Source organism: Lithobates pipiens, unplaced genomic scaffold (genome assembly GCF_037356315.1).
Source record: "Lithobates pipiens isolate NorthernLeopardFrog02 unplaced genomic scaffold, aLitPip1_a1.2 Scaffold_16, whole genome shotgun sequence".
Classification (NCBI taxonomy): domain Eukaryota; kingdom Metazoa; phylum Chordata; class Amphibia; order Anura; family Ranidae; genus Lithobates; species Lithobates pipiens.
Window position 1 is genome coordinate 547,628,433 of NW_027507748.1, and position 19,522 is coordinate 547,647,954.

A 19,522-nucleotide genomic window follows, 5' to 3' on the forward strand; every position below is an offset into this window, starting at 1 on the left:
TTTTCGTAATGGATACGTAGTTCCTCGTGGTATAAGGCGTGCGTTCCACCGAAGGGCAGCCGATGACCAAGGACGACCGGAACTAGAAGTAAACGAACGTGACTGGATACCGCCTCGACGTACGTTTTGTTTGACACGTCATCAGGAAGCGTACCCAGTCACAAAAATCAACATTCTTTATAGTGTCTCGATCAATCCAACAGACCAATCGAGAAACACTTAAATTAATGCGCAGCCTCAGTCCCACTTAAGGCTAACAGCAATAATAATTCAAATAAAAACGAAAACCACAAATAAACATTTGTAACATATCATCCCGAACAAACGAAGGGATGAATTAGAATAAAAGAAAATTAAAAAAGGTGTAATTTAAAAAAAATGAACACTACTACTAATCCAATCGGTTTCATCATTGAAAAAACAGAGGGGATATATTGCTTGTAATTTACAAACCAACCACTAGATGTCAGTCTGTAATATAGAAATAAATACCCCTTCATCAATGAAAAATAAAAAGAGGGATAGTTTTTATCTGATTACTAATTGTAGGTTTCTTCAAAAAAACCATATGTGAAATTCTTAAATATATCACTGCCATTATCCAAAAAGGAAAACTGGCAATCTCTCTGGTTAACAGATGTGGGGAAAAAAACCCAACCAAAACCCCCATCACAGGCCAGAGAAAACGCCAAATAAATTCCAAAGTGGAAAAATGGCAGAAAAATAGCTGAATCATGAAATACGGGAAACTTTTTAGTCATTAGACAAAAAACAATTCAGATCAAGCTCTATGTTCATTCCTAGAGGTTGCATAGTTTTTAAATTGTATATCCACTTCGTTTCGTTCTTTGATATTTCCCTTTTCATATGGGTTCCTCTCCAATGTTTAGAGATCTTATGGATCCCATAAAATTTACAGAGTGCAGGGTCGCTATCGTGATGTGTTTTGAAATGTCTTGACACGCTATGGTTGGGAAATCCTTTCTTAATATTTGTAAGATGTTCATTAATCCGAATTCTTAGCTGTCTAGTAGTTCGACCTACATACTGCATGGAACAGGGGCATTCCAGCACATAGGTAACATGGTCTGAATTACATGTGATTAATGGTTTAATTTTATAGTCCAGCTTGGTGACTTGGGATTGAAACTGAATAATCTTCCTTGATGAACCGGGTCCTCTAGTAGTCTTACAAGCTTTGCATCTCATGCAATAGTGGAAGCCGGATCCATCAAGGAAGGTTACAAGTTTTTTTGGGGGGTCGGCGACATTACGGGCTAGTTGGTTTCTCAAACTCGGTGCCCTTCTATAGATAAATTTGGGATTCCGCGGAATAATGGAAGCCAAATCATTATCTTGTTGCAAAATGGGCCAATATTTTTTAAAGATAGTTTCTACTTGTTTGTACTGCCTATTAAACCCTGTCACAAAGGCTATAGTTCCTTGATGTTCTGGTTTAGCCTTTGATACCAATAAAGTTTGTCTGTCCATCTGTGACACCTGTGTTACAACTTTCTCTAAAGTTTTTTGTGAGTAGCCCTTTTCCAAGAACCTACTAGTTAAAACCTTAGCTTGTGACTGGAATTCAGACTCTTCCCCGCAGTTACGTTTTAATTGCATATATTGTCCCTTTGGAACGGCTCCTATCCACTGTGGATGATGGCAACTATGTGTGGGCACATACCCATTTCTGTCTGTAACCTTAAAGTAGGTTTTAGTAACAAACTTGTTGTGCTTTTTCATAATAGTAAGGTCCAGGAAATTCACTTCCACCTTACTGAATTCAGCTGCAAATTTCAAGCAATATTGGTTAGCATTCATATTGCTCAAAAAGTCTTTGAAACTCTCTAGCGTACCTTTCCAAAAAAGAATTACATCATCTATATATCTTTTATAGAAAGTAAGAGACTTGTGCATGTTTTTATAAATGGTTTCTGATTCCCATTTGTTAAGAACAATAAAATATTGTTTTATTACGTTATAGAAGATCCCAGCAGTTGTTCTGTTTATGGATTCAGAAGAAGGTTTTCACTGAAAAAAAACCACTGCTTTGGACTTTTGGATTTATACTTATTTATTTATCTGTATTTCCTTTTTTTGGTGTTAGCACCTAATTGGGACTTCACATATTATTGTTTTTCACCTTATTTTGTTTGCAAATTTTTTTGGTATATTGCAGTTTTTTGTGATATGTTATGTATCATTTTAGATATTGTATGATCACTAGTCTCACATTTTTTATTGTTTGGTATTTGGTCTAGCGCCCCTATTATGAGTATATTTATAGCACTACAAGTTTTTTTCTTGTTTTTTTAGGGAGCAGCTATTAGTGTTTCATTTAGCACATATTTGATTCACTGATTATTTGATTGTTTAATTTTTCATAAATTTTTTTATTAATTTTAGTGGCGCGGGGTTTAATAGTTGCTGTGTTGTCAGCCACTCCTTTTCACAACAGCTGTGTGTTCCCCGTCGCGCGCCGTCACACACAGCCCCTCCCCCTTGTCCAGGCACTTTGATAGACAGATCACCCGTCCAATCTGGACAGGTGATCTGTCTATCAAAGTTCCCCGGACAAGGGGGAGGGGCTGTGTGTGACGGCGCGTGACGGGGAACACACAGCTATTGAAATTAAAGCTGTGATGTTCCCGGCGCTCTATTCAACCAGACGGCTCTCTTCACTGCAGAGGGGCATCGCTGGCTGCATCAGTCCTGCGCTAGTCACCCCCATCATGAGGCACCAGGGGCGGGGGCGGAGTTCCGCCCCAGGCCCCGCCCCATTTTCGGCTCAATTATCGACCGTTTTTTCCTTTCGGCAAATTGCCGAAAAGGGCATTTTCGGCCGATATGTTTCGGCGGCCGAAATTTCGGTGCATCCCTACTCCCTGGCTTTTATTTTGTATTTTGCTATGCTGATATGTTGGTTCTCTTAAGGTTTTTTTATTGTCAGTCTTTTGTTTTGCGCATTGAGGTCTTCGGGTAAGAATAGGGGAACAATCACCTGCTGTGTGCTGGAGGGGAGCCTTTGCATCAAGGCAAGTTAGCACTATAGAACATTATGCTTTTTCTTTTTAGAGGTTTACAACCACTTTAACCATTAACAGTAGCTCTGGGCGCCAAGTACAGAAAGCTGGGAGCTTGCGCACTAGTGGTAGCTTAGCCAGAAAGGCAGAGCTACTGTGTGGTGGCTAACTTGGACTACGTGTCTTTGGAGCTCTGAGCAGGGACATTGTGGGGAGCAGGATGTAGAACTACAGGTCGCAACAACTGCTTGTTGGCAGAGCCTGCAATGTGTGATTCTAAACGGGAGCAGTACAACGCAGTTGGGAACCACCGGTCATAGCAATACAGTGCAGATCTACAGGTTAAAGCAGTGTCTTGTGGTGGAACTACTGGTCACAACAAGTATCCAGAGACCTTTCTGGGGGTTAGGTGGGTGGGGTCCTAGCAGTCTGATAGCAGTTCAACTTCCAGGGTACCAGCAAGACCGGTGGTCTTGTGACTCAGTTCCTCTCAGCTGACTGGGACTGCTATATACTAGCAAAGATATTTACTCATCAGCAGGCTGTATATCTCCAATGGCTGAGAGGGGAGGACTTGGTGGGTGGGGGAATCCCAAATAACTGCAGTAAGGGAGGAACCTGGACTTAAGCCCTGTGCAGCATATTCCCTGGAGGTCAGCATGTTTCTTGTACCTCTGACTTCCTATGTCCATCTGGTTGCTCCACTACCCCAGGGCACATTTATTTGCGGCAAGGGAGTAAACATTCTGCTGTTAAGAATATTTTCCATTTACTTTCTATTTGCAAACCAAACCAAACCCCCTTCCCCCCCGCCTCCTTAGAGGATCCAGGAAAAGATGAGGCGTGTGTGCGTGTGTGCGTGTGTGCGTGTGTGTGTGTGTGTGTGTGTGTGTGTGTGTGTGTGTGCGCGTGCTCCCAAGCCGTCTTTGAAACTATGGGACACACAAAGCAGGGCTCCATGCTCCCTCTCGGGCTTTGACAGCAGCGAATGGTGCCAATGGTTGTCAATGCATCTGCAGGCACCTTGGGCTATTTTCTGAACAATGGTTCAATACACATTTTACAATCTGATTGTTCAGTCTTTTAGATCTACAAACTAATGTAGTGCAAGGGCTTGCCTGATTGGGGATAAATTGGGCAGGTCCTATTGCATCATTTTTGTTAATTCTTAAAGCGGATCTTCACTGCATCTGAGCACCAGAAACACAAATTCATTTTTATTATTCAAAGCAATCTTCCGCATCCATCCATGTTTCTATGCTTTATTTTGTTGCAAAAAAATCACTTTGAAAAAAACGCAGTAAAGAAACGGCCCTCCGTGCTGTGACTGGTGGCTCCCACAGGAGTGACGTCACGCAGTCCCAGAAGGAAGAGGGGCAAAGATGGATGCTTCCACCAGCCCAGACATCGTGGGCTTCGTTTGCAGGTAAGTACCACATAATCGGTGAGTGTGAGATGCATACTAGCCCATTATGCTTTTACTTTTCAGGGGAATAAAGAGGAAGTAAAACCCATCGGGGTTTAACTTCCTCTTTTTAAAGCATACATGCGTCTCCTCCCCTCCTGAAGAAATCCTGGAATGTAGAAGAGAAGTTGCCTAGGCAAGAAACCAGGAAGTAACTGAAGGAGTGTATTTAAAAAAAAAAAAAAAAAAAAAAGGAACATATATTTACTATATATTTACTAATGCCAGCAGCATGAGGATTAAAAATAATCCATGTGATCAACACGCATTTCTTTAGTGTAAGGCAGCTGTGGAATCGTCCCTGGAAGCAGAATTGAGTACTGAGGGGGGGCTACTGCAGCAAGTCCTGCAAACGGATACTTCAGTCCTGCAATCATATTTGTGTGCTCCACAAAACCATACCATGGCAGACGTCCTTCAATATGACCAGCAATATGGAACCAGGGGACATTGACCCTGCTCTGAATAAGAAACTAAAAAAGGAAGATGAGGATATGGCTTATGTAAAAAGCGGATGGCTACTTCGCCAAAGTACAATTTTAAAAAGATGGAAGAATAATTGGTTTGACCTTTTGGTCAAATGGATATTTGATATAGCAACCAAGAGAGAGAAGACATGGAAGATAAAGTTCTTGTGCAGCTAGATTTTATAGACATTCATGTGGGCACTGCATGCAAAGATATAAGTTTGCCAGAAGGAAAGTCAAAGGACTGCTGCTTGCAGATTATCTGCCATGAAGGAAAGGTCATAAACCAAATTTACGAAAGTACAAATGACTGCTTGGCCTGGGAAATGGCTCTTTAGGATGCCAGAACAAAAACCAGTATCCTGCCTCCACCACTGCTGTATGATCAAGGTATACTCGGTCCTACTCCTCCCTATTTTGAATTTGATTCTCTTCTTTCTTATGGATATGATCAGCACACCCAGGTATTTAACCTGCGATCCCTGCACTGGATATCTGTATCATAGATGGACAAGCTTACACGGTATATCCAGCACAAGGTCCTGGCGGCCGTTGTCATCGTCTCTGTAGCTCAGGTTTGTGCTTTATTTTTTTTGTATTTTTACTGCCTAGTGTAGGAGAAGGACCTGGCTCCCGATGGGGGACCATTGGTCCTGGGAATTGTTTCTGCTTTTTGATTCCTGTGATCTACAATCAACAGTGCTGGGTGACGGGCTGGATAATACAGATCCTGGTAGTCTCCCCAGCCTGGCCATCGAGCGTAGGCAGACTTTAGCTATGTGCTGGGTGTCGGCCACGACATGCCCCGTCTGATCCAGGAGAGACCGGTGAGCTATATATGCTCTGGGGCACACATGACCGAGCTACTGCTGTCTGTGTCACAGTGTACCGTGACCGACAGCCACCCCGTACTGCTCAGGTATCCGTGGCATGCGTCCAGCAGTCCCTGCAGGATGGTTCCACCTGTCTCGGCAGGATGGAGCAGCTGGGCATTCCCTGGAAGGTCGACTAGGGGGTCTCTCCCTCTTTCTTCTCTCCCTGTCCCTTTCCCTCCTCCCCATGCTATGGGCCGCTGTGTGACTGGGCATAGGGGGTGCGATGCACGTACCAGGCAGGGGACTGTGCTGGGCAGTTGGTGGTCCGCTTGTCTTTTTCCCTGGTTTTAGGCCATGGTTGGGGTATCTGTGTATGCCATGTAGGCTAGCTGCCGCTGCACGAACAGTGGCCATTTTTCTGTAACCACAGCCAGTTTTTCTTAATCTGCCATTTTCTGGAAGTCTGGCAGCCATTTACCGGTGCTCTCAGACCTTTTTTTTGGCTGAGGCGGCCATTTTCTAGTAGCCTCAGGCTGTTTTACCCTAGCGTTGGTTGGCTGGTTCATTCTGGAAAAGTGCAAAACTTATACGGAACACCTCGTGGCTGGAACAGGGGTTGAGCGGACGGCAGCAGCACGCGCAGTACCTGGGTCAGGGTGGTGAGTCCTGCTGGCAGCTAGGAGGGTGGTGGGGATTTTGTGTGACTTGCCTTGGGTCCCTAGTGGTGACAGGCGAGAGTGGGTCAGCATGGTGTCAGAAGCTGGCACTTTTTCCCCAGACATCACTGTTATTGAAACTGGTTCCCCGGCGGTGCCTATGGATGCTCGGTCGGGGGTTCTGTAGTCCTTTTGTTGCCAGGATGGAAGCGGTGTGCGGGTGCAGGGGGGGGGGGGTAAAGTCCCCCCCACCGTCTTCTGAGGAAAGCTCTGATTCAGACTCGGGCCCCGCTGTGACTGGTGGCCCCTGTTCTGACGTTTCAGAGGATGCAGACCAGGACCGTTCGGACAGTAAGGATGACTGTGTCTGGGTCAGCACAGGAAAAAGCACTAGTAGGATCACTTATCACAGCGGTGCAGGATACCCTAAAGATGGCGGGTCACACAAGCCGGCCCACACTGCTAAGGTGTTTCCCTACCTAACTTATTTTGATACGTTTATTTACAAGGAGTGGGGAAGCCTGCATCAGGCCTTTTCGATCTTAAGATGGATGGTGGTGCGTTACCCCTTTTTGAGGAGAGTTTTTCCTGAAAAAATTGACATCTCCTTCGGTTGTTGAGCAGTGCAGCCACGGCCCTGATGTCAAGACGCTTACTGAATGGGCTAAAATTGTTGCACCGTGAGTTGGAGAAGCAGCAGGTTTCCCCGGTCTGCGTGAAACTGGCAGACCAGTTGGTGCAGGGCCTGAAGTATGTCTGTGATGCGGCCCTAGATACCCCTTGCTTTCTAGAGCCTCAGTATCGGCTATGGTGCTACGTCACCTGATTTGGCTTAAATGCTGGTCTGTGGACCAAGCATCCAAGAAGCACTGGCGGATTTGCCCTATTTGGATGACATTAAGAATGTTACTGGGGGAACGAGTACTTTGCTCCCACAGTCCAGGAAGGGTAAGGAGCTACGCTGCAGGCAGGGGCCCTCCTTTTCCGCTCAGAAGCAGATTTTTCATCCGTGCAGGTCGGCAGGTAAACGATCCCAGTCCGACAAGGATCCTGCTGAGGGACAAAAGCGTCCCTGTTTTTGCAAGCCAAACAAACCTGTGAGCAAATCTGTTGCCGCATGAAGGTTTGCCCCCGCCCGACTCTCGGATGGGGTTTCGCCTTCGGGAGTTTGCAGGCCGGTGGACCTCCCTGCTTTATGACCAGTGGGTCTGCAAACGGATTTCATCAGGATACAAGAGTTTTTCTTGTCCACCAAACAGATTTTTTTTTTCCCTCCAACCTTCATCTTCTGCCAGCTCGTCGGGAGGCCCTGTTGAGGGCAGTACAGGACCTGTTGCTGCGCAGGGTGATAGTACCTGTACCGACGCCAGAAAGGTTTCGGAGATACTACTCCAATCTGTTGTCCCAAAGAAGGAAGGGGTTCGTCCGGTCCTGGATCTCAAGGCCCTCAACGTCTTTGTGGAAGTACAAAGGTTCAGGATGGAATCAGTTCGCTCCGTGGTCGCTGCACTCAAGCAGGGGGATTTCCTGACATCCTTGGACATCAAGGACGCATACTTGCATGTCCCCGTATGCGTCAGGCATCGGAGGTTTCTGCGATTTGGGGTTGAGGGGGATGGGCACTACCAATTTGTATTTCTCCCTTTTGGCCTAGCGTCTGCACCAAGGGTCTTTACCAAGTTGCTAGCCCCAATTCTGGCATTTCTAAGGCAAAGAGGGATCGCAGTCATGGGTTACCTGGATGACCTCCTTCTGAGAGCAGCTTCCGCCTCAGAATTAAGAGAGAATGTGGCGATCACCATACAGACTCTTCAGTAGTTTGGGTACTGAACCTTCAGAAGTCTGTATTGGTGCCGACTCAACGCCTGGAGTACCTGGGCTTGATTCTGGACTCCTCAGAAGCGAGAGTCTTCAAGCTGCAGCGAAGTTGTTGGTGTCCCACAGGTGGTCTTCGCTTTTTATTTTATGTATTTTACGGTGAGTACAAAAATCCTATTTTAATATGAATAGGTTTGGTTGTCTGCTGAACAACTAATGTACTAGGTCTGTAAAGGACAGTACTAATTTGAGTGAGTTGGAGAAAAAATTAAATTTTTATAAAGGATATGTGCGTATGCACAGCATTTATTGTAGATGAGTTACAGAAGTGTACAATGCAGCAAACTGTGAGGAATAGATATTTATAGTATGGAGAACATATTAAAACTTTAAGCGAATGTTTAAACGGTTATTACGTTTGATTGAAATAAGATAAAAATGTAGTTGTAGATGTGTTAACCGCTTCAGCCCTGGATGATTTTACCCCCTTCCTGACCAGAGCACTTTTTTGCGATTTGGCAATGCGTGGCTTTAACTGACGATTGTGTGGTCATGCAACGTGGCTCCCAAGCAAAATTGATGTCGTTTTTTATTTCCCCCCCCCCACAAATAGAGCTTTTGTTTTTTGGTGGTATTTAATCACCCCTGCGTTTTTTTTTTTTTTTTTTTTTTTTTTTTTTTCGCTATAAATAAAAGCGTTCATTTTGAAAAAACGCCTTTTTATTTATTTTTTATTTTGCTAGAATATCCCCCCAAAATATATATATAAAAAAGTTTTTATTTATTTTTTCCCCTCAGTTTAGGCTGATACGTATTCCTCTAAATATTTTTGGTTAAAAAAAAAAATAAAAAAAAATTATTCACAGTAAGTGTATGTTTTACACAAAAGATATAGCGTTTACAAAATAGGGGATAGTTTTTATGGCATTTTTCTGAAATGATTGTTTTACTAGTAATGGCGGTGATCTTTATTTTTTATTTTTTATATATATATATATATATTATTCTGACTGCGACATTATTATGGCAGACACGTCGGACATTTTTGACACATGTTTGGGACCATTGTCATTTATACAGCAATCCGTGATATAGAAATACACTGATTCCTCTGTAAATGGCAGTGAACGGGTTAACCACTAGGGGGTAGGGTAAGGGTTAAGTGTGTCCTGGGGCGTGTTTCTAACTGTGGGGGGAGCGTGGCTACATGTGACACTTCTCTGATCTCTGCTCCTGATCACTGTCACTAGGCAGAACGGGGAGATGCTTTTTTTACATTAGCATCTGCCAGGCCTGCTGATTGGCTCCCCCTGTGGCCAATCGGTGTGTGATCACGGCACATGCATTGACAATCTCCTTTAGAGGTACATGGATACATTTACCTATGGGAACATATGCATGTTCCACCATTTTTTTAGGGTGGGACATGAAACCTGTTCCCAATGCTGCAGTCCGCTACCCTATCTCCCTGTGGCAGCAGTACGCAAAGAAGTTTCCTGTGATAACTGTCACTTTTTAAAATTTGCCCGGCCACTCGGGGCTCCGCCCATGTGGCCGCGTCATTCCTTCACACAGCTCTGTGTGAATCGACTACAAGCCCGAGATCCTTTGCCGTTGTCAGCTTGCAGTTCTCAATGATAGTTCATTGATTTCTTCTTGTTAGATTGTATCTGCCTGCCCATATGTAATGTATGGCACACTGATATACTGACAGATCTGAAGGAGGCCTGCATGGCACCAGCAATCTGATCACTGGTGCAATGCTTTACAAGCTCCCAAAGGACATTTTTTGCAGGAAAAACAAATGTGTGTGTGTGTGTGTGTGTGTGTATATATTGTATATGTTTGTTTTCCTGCAAAAAATTGTGCATTTATTTTATTTTTTTCTAAAAGGGAAACAAATCCTTTTTAAGTTGATTGTACAAAGATTGTATGGTGATTTCTAATATGTGTAACTCTGCCCTCAAGTATATGAGGATTAACTAGACTGAGACACATTTTAAAGTAGTTGCAAAACCCTCACATCTACCCAGTGAAGACTAGCATTAAGTGATACACAGAGATGAAACAGATCCTCCCACCTTTTGCACCAATTTCGTGGAAGCCTGTTGGTCTAGTGAACAGTTAGACATGACCTGAAAACAGGTTCCCTATCCAAATGTAACTTTGTATAACACTATGCATTTTTTTAAGGAGCAGACAAAAAAGATAAAAACTTCTTGGTTCCTCCCTGTAGCGCCTATTAACAGAAGTGGCTGCTGTAAACGCCTCCAATTACTGTCGTTAGGCACTGTGCTGCATAAAACGGCCATGACCCCATGGCAGACCTGCTTAATGTAGGAGGAGGCTAGGTAAAAACTCTTGTAAAGCCTAATCAAGTTTTAGTTACTGGGAGGTAATCAGGAAAATGGCTTATTCAGCTTTTTATGAAATTTGGATATGTGCAGGTTAAAGCAGAACTTAAAGTGGATGTAAACCCACTCTCATCAATTATAAACTACTGCCATAGTGCTGACCAATAAGGATATGCATGTATCCTTACCTGTCAAATGTCTCCTCCCTTCTCTGTCTGGAGCCCCGAAAAACTCCGGATTCAGTGGGCGAGTCTGTTGTGCGGCGCTCGGTGGGCGAAGTCGTGGCATCAGCAAACTCCCCACCCATCTCTACATTCCCCTTGGTTAGAGCGTGCACAGGAGAGGCAGAACGTGTTTTGGGCGAAAGCAGAGCGCGCTCACGCCCCCTGTAAGTCCTGCACACATACACACATACACGGAGACAGCTGTGAGCACAGATTTATTTTTAATTTATTTTTTATTTTTTTTGACATCTGTCATTAGTGTCGCGTGCCATTGGTTTATCGGTGTCGCATGTCATCAGTGCCATCTGTCATTAGTGTCACGTGTCATCTGTACCACGTATTGCCATGTAATTTTCACGAAGAAAAATTAATAATTTGCAAAATTTTATCACAGAAACAAAGAATTATTATTTTTATTTTTTTTCAACATTTTTGGTCTTTTTCATTTTATAGTGCAAAAAACCCCAGAGATGATCAAATACCACCAAAAGAAAGCTCTATTTGTATGAAAAAGGGACAAAAAATCATTTGGGTACAGTATTACATGACTGAGTAATTGTCATTCAAAGTGTGAGAGCACCGAAAGCTTAAAATTTGGTCTGGGCAGGAGGGGGATTTAAGTGCCCAGTAGGCAAGTGGTTAAAAGAACCACATAGTAAAAACACGCTACTAAGAACATAGTTAACCCTTTGATTGATTGCCCTTGGTGTCAACCCCTTCCTACCCAGTGTCATTATTACAGTGACCGTGTATATTATCACTGATCACTGTATTTGTGTCACTTGAGATGTCCGTAGCATCTGTAAAGATACATATCAGGGCTACATAAGAGAAGGGGTGCTTTGCTTTTAAAGAATAAATATATATTAAAAAATAGAATTTTTGGATACTATGCCATTAAGTAATAATGTGTACTAAATCTTCTTTGCTTGAGAATTCAACAAAACTATTTATTTTTGTTTGGGAATTCAGAAAAAAATTAAACTTGTCGCAAAAGCTGTGACACCAGATGCCAAGCAACTGCGGATGACAAATTTCTTTGCAAAGTCTTCTTTTTCAGAAAGTGCAATGCAACATTTTACTGCAGAATCAAATGACAAAAGAGAAGAACAACCAGCAGAGAAGTCCCCTTCAACAAGTCACCCTCAAAATGAAGGAAGAAGGAAGTTTAAACAAGATTGGTGCAAGGAACTCGCATGGCTTAAATTTGACCAGAATACAGGCATAGCCATATGTGAGATTTGTACCTCCTTCCCTGGCATTGCTGACCAGACATCCAAGATTGTGAAAGGGCTTTAGGACCATTTAAATTGGAGACCTTCAAACAACATGGAAAGTCACTCCAGCATGTCAAATGTATAAAAGCCAAACACGCCCTGTTGGCTCCAGAAGCTACACCATTGGCTGCATGCGTTAAGAAAATGGACCAAGGGGAAAGTTCTATTCAACGTGGGCTATTATATTGCAAAAAAACAAGCCATATACAGACTTTAAAGGTTTGTTAGAGCTGACAGGGAAACTAGGGGTTGCTGTGAGAGAGGAGTATGCAAATGACAAGAGATGCAAGGAATTAATCTCGCATATTGCAACTGTAGAAGAACTCATCTGCGAGCTAAAGGAGGCCAAATATGTTAGTTTGATGCTAGACTGATCAACTGACAAAAGGAGGAGTACAAGAATTAATACTGTGTGTCAGATACATCAAGAAGAATAAGATCAAAGAAGTATTTCTATCAGTCCTACCTCTTGAAATGGCAACTGCAGATGGGTACTTAGAAACCATCATTAAAGAGCTGAAGACACATGGTCCTTTAGATTGGCTTTTTTCAAACCAGCTGATTGGAATTGGTACAGATGGTGCTGCAAGCATGATTGGAGCTGAAAATGGACTGGTACAGAAAGTACGTCAAAATCTCAGCCAGGTAATTGGCATTCACTGTTGCACATAGATTAAATTTAAGTGTATTAAGCTCTGTGAAAGATGGGAAAATTCATTGATGACCTTGACTCTGTTTTAAAGACGCTGTACCAATTTTGCAAGCATTCACCCAAGAGAATGCGGCAGCTAAAGCAGGTAGCTGAAAGTTTTCATGAGAAAAATCCAGAAATTTCAGTACTTGGATAATGTAAGATGGGTGACAAGCGCAAAGAGAGCACTGACTTTGCTTGACAAAGATTAGAAATGTGTGACAGTCCACCTTGAAGGTGTTGCTGCAGAAAAAGACAGTGCTTCTGCAGTTGCACATGATTTGTTGAAACCGGATTTTAAATTTGTTCACATGCTCCATTTTCTGCTTGACTATCTAGAAATTAAGAACCTCTCCCTTTTTATTTCAAAGGGAAGAGCTTTTCTTAAAGTGGTGTTGCCACCAAAAAATTAAAAGTGCTTAAAATTCGTAAAAAAATAAATAAATAAAATAATTGGCAAAAAAAAAATTTTTACTCACCTCTAAATACCGGTTGCTAGGGGGTCCCTCGTAATCTGCCTTCCTCATTGCCCAGGCTGGTGACATCACTTCCCCTCGCGCCGCACATTCACCTGGGACCTGTCATGTGTCCCAGGTGACTGTACGGCGTATCACGGCGCCCTGCCCGGGTGCCCACAGTATGCATGACGGCGCCGCGAGCGGAGCGGGAGCGAGGGGGGGGCTTCGTTCCCCCACATCGCTGGACCCTGGGGCAGGTAAGTGTCCTTTTATTAAAAGCCAGCAGCTGCAGTATTTGTAGCTGCTGACTTTTAATTTTTTTTTTTAGGGGGTACCCCACTTTAAGCACAATTGAGTTGCATGTGAAAAACAATTTCTTCTTTAAAATAACTGAAAGATGTGCCAAAACAGTACGAGGAGAGATTTCTAACTGGAACATCACTCAAAGGACAGTATCAAGATGTACAGTTGCACAGACTCAGCAATACTGTAACTTCTTTGATCCAAAATGAAAAGGACAAAATGATTCAGTATGGTGCAAAATACCTAGAAGAGTGATTTCTCATTCAAAGGAATATTGAACGTTCCACTGCAGTGTATTTATACTTTTGCCTGGCCATCGGAAAAAGCACTACATGGCTATGGTGTTGATGACATTACAACATTGGCTCAGCATTTCCAGAAACAACTCTCAATGCCTGAAATGCATGATAAATGCATGCATGCAATCTACAATGAGTGGTACGAATTTAAAGTTCTTGGAAAAGGAAAGACTGTGTGAACTTCTGGATTTGGCACTCTCCAACAAGAGACCGATTTCCAGTTTTGGGAAACTTGTTGTCTATAGTGTGTGTTTTGCCTGTCTCAACTGCATTTTGTGAGAGAGGATTCAGCTTAATGAACTTTGTAAAAAAAATAAGTTCAGATCTTTAATGCAGCAAGAAAGTTTAGGTGATTTGTTGATGACCAACATGAATGGACCATCGGTGAAGGATTTTGATCCTGCAAAGCCTGTTGACCATTGGTACTTTAATTGCAACAGTATTATAAGGCATATTAATGGCCACAAAAAGCCAAGTGAAAAAAAATAACATTGCTTTAAACACTTGGTATCACATCAGAAAATATTAATTTCCTACACAAGTTAAATGCCTATATATATATATATATATATATATATATATATATATATATATATATATATATATATATATATATATATATATATATATTACAGTGGTGTGAAAAAGTGTTTGCCCCCTTCCTCATTTCCTGTTCCTTTGCATGTTTGTCACACTTAAGTGTTTCGGAACATCAAACCAATTTAAACAATAGTCAAGGACAACACAAGTAAACACAAAATGCAATTTGTAAATGAAGGCGTTTATTATTAAAGGTGAAAAAAAATTCAAACCATCATGGCCCTGTGTGAAAAAGTGATTGCCCCCTAAACCTAATAACTGGTTGGGCCACCCTTAGCAGCAACAACTGCAACCAAGCGTTTGCGATAACGTGCAGTGAGGCTTTTACAGCGTCCTGGAGGAATTTTGGCCCACTCATCTTTGCAGAATTGTCCTAATTCAGTTACATTAGAGGGTTTTCGAGCATGAACAGCCTTTTTAAGGTCATACCACAACATCTCAATAGGATTCAGGTCAGGACTTTGGCTAGGCCACTCCAAAGTCTTCATTTTTTTTTTTCTTCAGCCATTCGGTGGTGGACTTGCTGGTGTGTTTAGGATCATTGTCCTGCTGCAGAACCCAAGTTCGTTTCAGCTTGAGTACACGAACAGATGGTCGGACATTCTCCTTCAGGATCTCTTGGTAGACAGCAGAATTCATAGTTCCTTTTATCACGGCAAGTCTTCCAGGTCCTGAAGCAGCAAAACAGCCCCAGACCATCACACTACCACCACCATATTTTACTGTTGGTATAATGTTCTTTTTATGAAATGCAGTGTTCCTTCTACGCCAGATATACTTGGACACACACCTTCCAAAGAGTTCCACTTTTGTCTCATCGGTCCACAGAATGTTGTCCCAAAAGTCTTGGGGATCATCAAGATGTGTTGTGGAGAAATTGAGACGAGCTTTGATGTTGTTTTTGCTCAGCAGTGGTTTTCTCCTTGGAACTCTGCCATGCAGGCCATTTTTGCCCAGTCTTTTCCTGATGGTGGAGGCATGAACGCTGACCTTAACTGAGGCAAGTGAGGCCTGCAGTTCCTTGGACGTTGTTGTGGGGTCTTTTGTGACCTCTTGGATGAGTCGTCGCTGCGCTCTTGGGGTAATTTTGGGCGGCCGGCCACTCCTGGGAAGGTTCACCACTGTTCCATGTCTTCGCCATTTGTGGATAATGGCTCTCACTGTGGTTCGCTGGATTCCCAAAGCTTTGGAAATGGCTTTATAACCCTTTCCAGACTGATAGATCTCAATTACTTTCTTTCTCAATTGTTCTTGAATTTCTTTGGGTCTCGGCATGATGTGTAGCTTTTAAGGATCTTCTGGTGGACCTTACTGTGTCAAGCAGCTCTTATTTAAGTGATGCCTTGATTGTGAACAGGTGTGGCAATAATCAGGCCTGGGTGTGGCTAGAGAAATTGAACTCAGGTGTGGACAACCACAGTTATAGTATGTTTTAACAAGGGGGGCAATCACTTTTTCACACAGGGCCATGATGGTTTGGATTTTTTTTCACCTTTAATAATAAACACCTTCATTTACAAATTGCATTTTGTGTTTACTTGTGTTGTCCTTGACTATTGTTTAAATTGGTTTGATGTTCCAAAACACTTAAGTGTGACAAACATGCAAAGGAACAGGAAATGAGGAAGGGGCAAACACTTTTTCACACCACTGTATATAATGTTTGGTTCTAGTTGTCTTTCTGTTGTAAATTAAAGATTGGTTAATTTTCATATTGAAATATAAAGGTGTCGGTCGTTAAAAAAAAAAAAAAAAAAACTGACTCCTAACTTTTTTTAGCTGGCTCCTAGATTCCAAGCAAATTTGTCAAGCCCTGCTTTAAGCCAACGTCCAATATTTTACGTACATTTGTAGCACCCTCTAGGAGTGTAGGTGCTAGAGTGAGAGTTGTTGGTGTAGGTAAATTTAGGCCGGCCTGTTTGTATTATTTGGGCTGGGAGTGGCTCAGATTAGAAGCTGGGTGACTCACAGGCAGCATCACCAAGACCACCTTCTTCTTTCCAGAGTTCTCTAGAAGGTTCTGGAAAATGGAGTTGGAGCTGCCTGGGGTATTCTGCAGAACCCTGATTGATCCCCAACTTGAAATTGGTAAGGGGCAGGCCTCCTAAATTACCCAGGGCCAGAAGTTGAGTGGAAGAGTTGGAGTACTGAGGCTGTCGGGGCCTTGGAGGGAGCACGCCAGTCCTGGGGGCCTTTGACCTTGTGCCTGGGCTCGGGTGCTGACAGGGCTCTCTAAGAAAACATGGAGGTATCCTGGACAGGAGCAAGAGAAGACTGCCGGTCAAGTCTCCAGGGAGAGGAACCATTGGTTGCAGCCAAGAGGGTTGCTGAGTGGCATGCACATTCGGGAGGACTGGAGAGGCTCATCTGAAACGATTGGGGGAAGTGCAGAACCAGAGGAGAGGACAGTGGTGTCGTAGGCAGTGTAGTTGGGCAGCTGCAGCCAGGAGGCTGGCAGGGCCTGAACAGGGCTGACTGGGATCAGTAGCCGCATGTGGGACAGCTAGTACCAGAACTTACCATTTTTCTTTTTTACCACACCATAGGGGCCCGTGGTCCCTGCCTGTGAAGGCCATTTGCTTTAGGCCTGGCTGAGTCAGTGTCAGGCCTACAGTGCTAGCTAGTCTACAGTACGAAAGACGAGAAGCGATGTATCCCCTCAATTAAACAAAATGCAAGGACTGCTTTATTGTCTCTGAAGAATGAAAAAGCGTGTGCCTGGCTGGGCAGGATGACAGATGGACCATTATACTCAGCAGCCCCATACAGGGGTAACTCTACACAATTTAAGCCACGCCCACATTTCGCAGCTCCCATATGTCCACACACTCTCTGATCAATTCCTGTGTCATGTTCTATAAACAAAGGAAAAGAGAGGCTGTGTTCGGACCGTATAATTGGCTGTTAATAAACTGTCAGTTAATTAATCAGGATATTTTATTACAAAGAAGAGATGCATTCATTTTACATGGATAAGTATAAAACCAAGTCGTGACAATCAATGATTAGAACATTTATACTATCTTGGTGGTGATTACTCTACATGCTTCGCAGACTTGGCCACTTCAGGAGATTTTTTATTTAGATGGTATGTAGAGGAAAGATTGTTGTATAACTAAAAATAGAGAAAAGGCACATATTATTCACAAGAAAAAAACATTTGTGTAATTACAACCAGTAACAGTTGATGTAAATATAAGATATCCGCTGCAAAACACCCACCATCCACACATCTTACTGGAGGGTGTCGGCAAGCTGGGGGCCCAGAGAAAAGGTACCCCACCCCGGAGGGCCTGGGAGCCTATTGTAGGCGGTGTTATTAAATGTCTTCAAAGTCCTCAAGAAAGGAATGCCGTATGTATGATACATTTGGACAGATATGCGTATTAAGCAAACTTTATCATACCTGAAGGGGGTTATAAATGATGGCTATGCAGGCTCAATGAGATTGTACAGTTAATCCCTGTGAAGGAGATTATATCTGGAAAGTAGGGGGTACACAGGTTAGTCCTATAGAGTGCGCCACATGTACACAGACAACTGTGTACACATAGACACAGTAGAAAGTGTAGCCATAGAACACAATGCAGTCTAATTATAAAGTACCTCATGATGGTGTCAGGGCACAGGGTTGATTCATTATACACAAAACTGCACTGGTCAATGGAAACATATGCTTCTTTAAGAGATGTAATATAAAATGTAATTAGTGGTGCTTGCATCCACAGTAGTGCGTGCCTATTCACACCAGTCATGCAGCGCATAAATCCATCTGTTTATCTTGGTATGCATAACATTCTTACCTTTGCAGATAGCAGTTAATGTCTATGCTTGCAGAGGAGCCGCATCAGAAATTCAAATGGGCAATGGACTGAGCCACATTAGAGGATAAAATAAAGTATCCTAAAAACAGGACAAACAAGATCAAAATTGATCTGTATGTCAGTGCATGATAGGGCCATTATCAGTAATTGAAGAGTCTCCTGTCCGGCGACGCCCACAGCGCGATTTGCGTCTGACATCACGGGACCTGTAGTGCGTATGCACAATGCCCCAAAAACTGCAGAGACACCTCACAATGTGAGCGCTCTGCTATTTAGGCAATGGGACACAAGCAAGCCGAAAGGCTTGGCTCGATTCCCCCTGCGGGACCGCACGCCCACCGGTGGGACCGTGAAAAAACTGAGTCCGGCCGGCAGGCCAACGCATCCCCCTTTGCTGAATCAGGATCTTGGAAAAGGGAAGGCTGCCCATAATGCAGAAGGACGTGGGGATAGATGAGGCCCCCAAAAAGCACCAAAGAGGGGCTAGTGCAGCGGATATCTATACAGCTAAACACTGTCTTAAAAAAAAAAAATCACCAAAGCAACCTCCCGTCCACCGGGACAAACAACGTGGAAAAGACTAGTGCAAAAGAGCATTTGAGAAAAGAGAGGTATTCAAGAAAAGCACATTTCTGGCTAATTTACAAAAAGGGCTTGTATGAGTTGACCTCCAGTGGACCCGGCGCATCACGGATCACGGTAAACGGCCGCGACGGAGTGATCACTTGTAAACAAACCGGCGTCCTGTTATGACGCCAGTTCCTCCCTCCCCCTCTCTGTACCGATCGGTACAGCGGAGGGGAAAGAGATCGGTGTTAGCAGCGCTGTGGGCTGCATCTGCAGTGCCCACATCGCTGCTCACCGAATTTAACCCCTCAATTCCCTGCCAATACTCTGCAATACTCTGCAGTACCCTGCCATTACTCTGCAGTACCCTGCCATTACTCTGCAGTACCCTGCCATTACTCTGCAGTACCCTGCCATTACTCTGCAGTACCCCGCCATTACTCTGCAGTACCCCGCCATTACTCTGCAGTACCCCGCCATTACTCTGCAGTACCCCCGCCATTACTCTGCAGTACCCCCGCCATTACTCTGCAGTACCCCCGCCATTACTCTGCAGTACCCCCGCCAATACTCTGCATTACCCCCGCCAATACTCTGCATTACCCCCGCCAATACTCTGCATTACCCCCGCCAATACTCTGCATTACCCCCGCCAATACTCTGCAATAACCTGCCATAAAT

At 43.5% G+C, this 19,522-nt stretch overlaps 1 protein-coding gene and 1 pseudogene across 3 annotated transcripts in view; both read left to right on the forward strand.

Annotated features, from left to right (window-relative positions):
• Nucleotides 1-19,522, forward strand: part of ANKRD52 (ankyrin repeat domain 52) — a 232,663-nt gene that overhangs the window by 44,535 nt on the left and 168,606 nt on the right. The gene's annotated exons all lie outside the window — the stretch shown is intronic.
• On the forward strand, nt 4,885-5,730 carry LOC143981484 (pleckstrin homology domain-containing family B member 2 pseudogene; annotated as a pseudogene).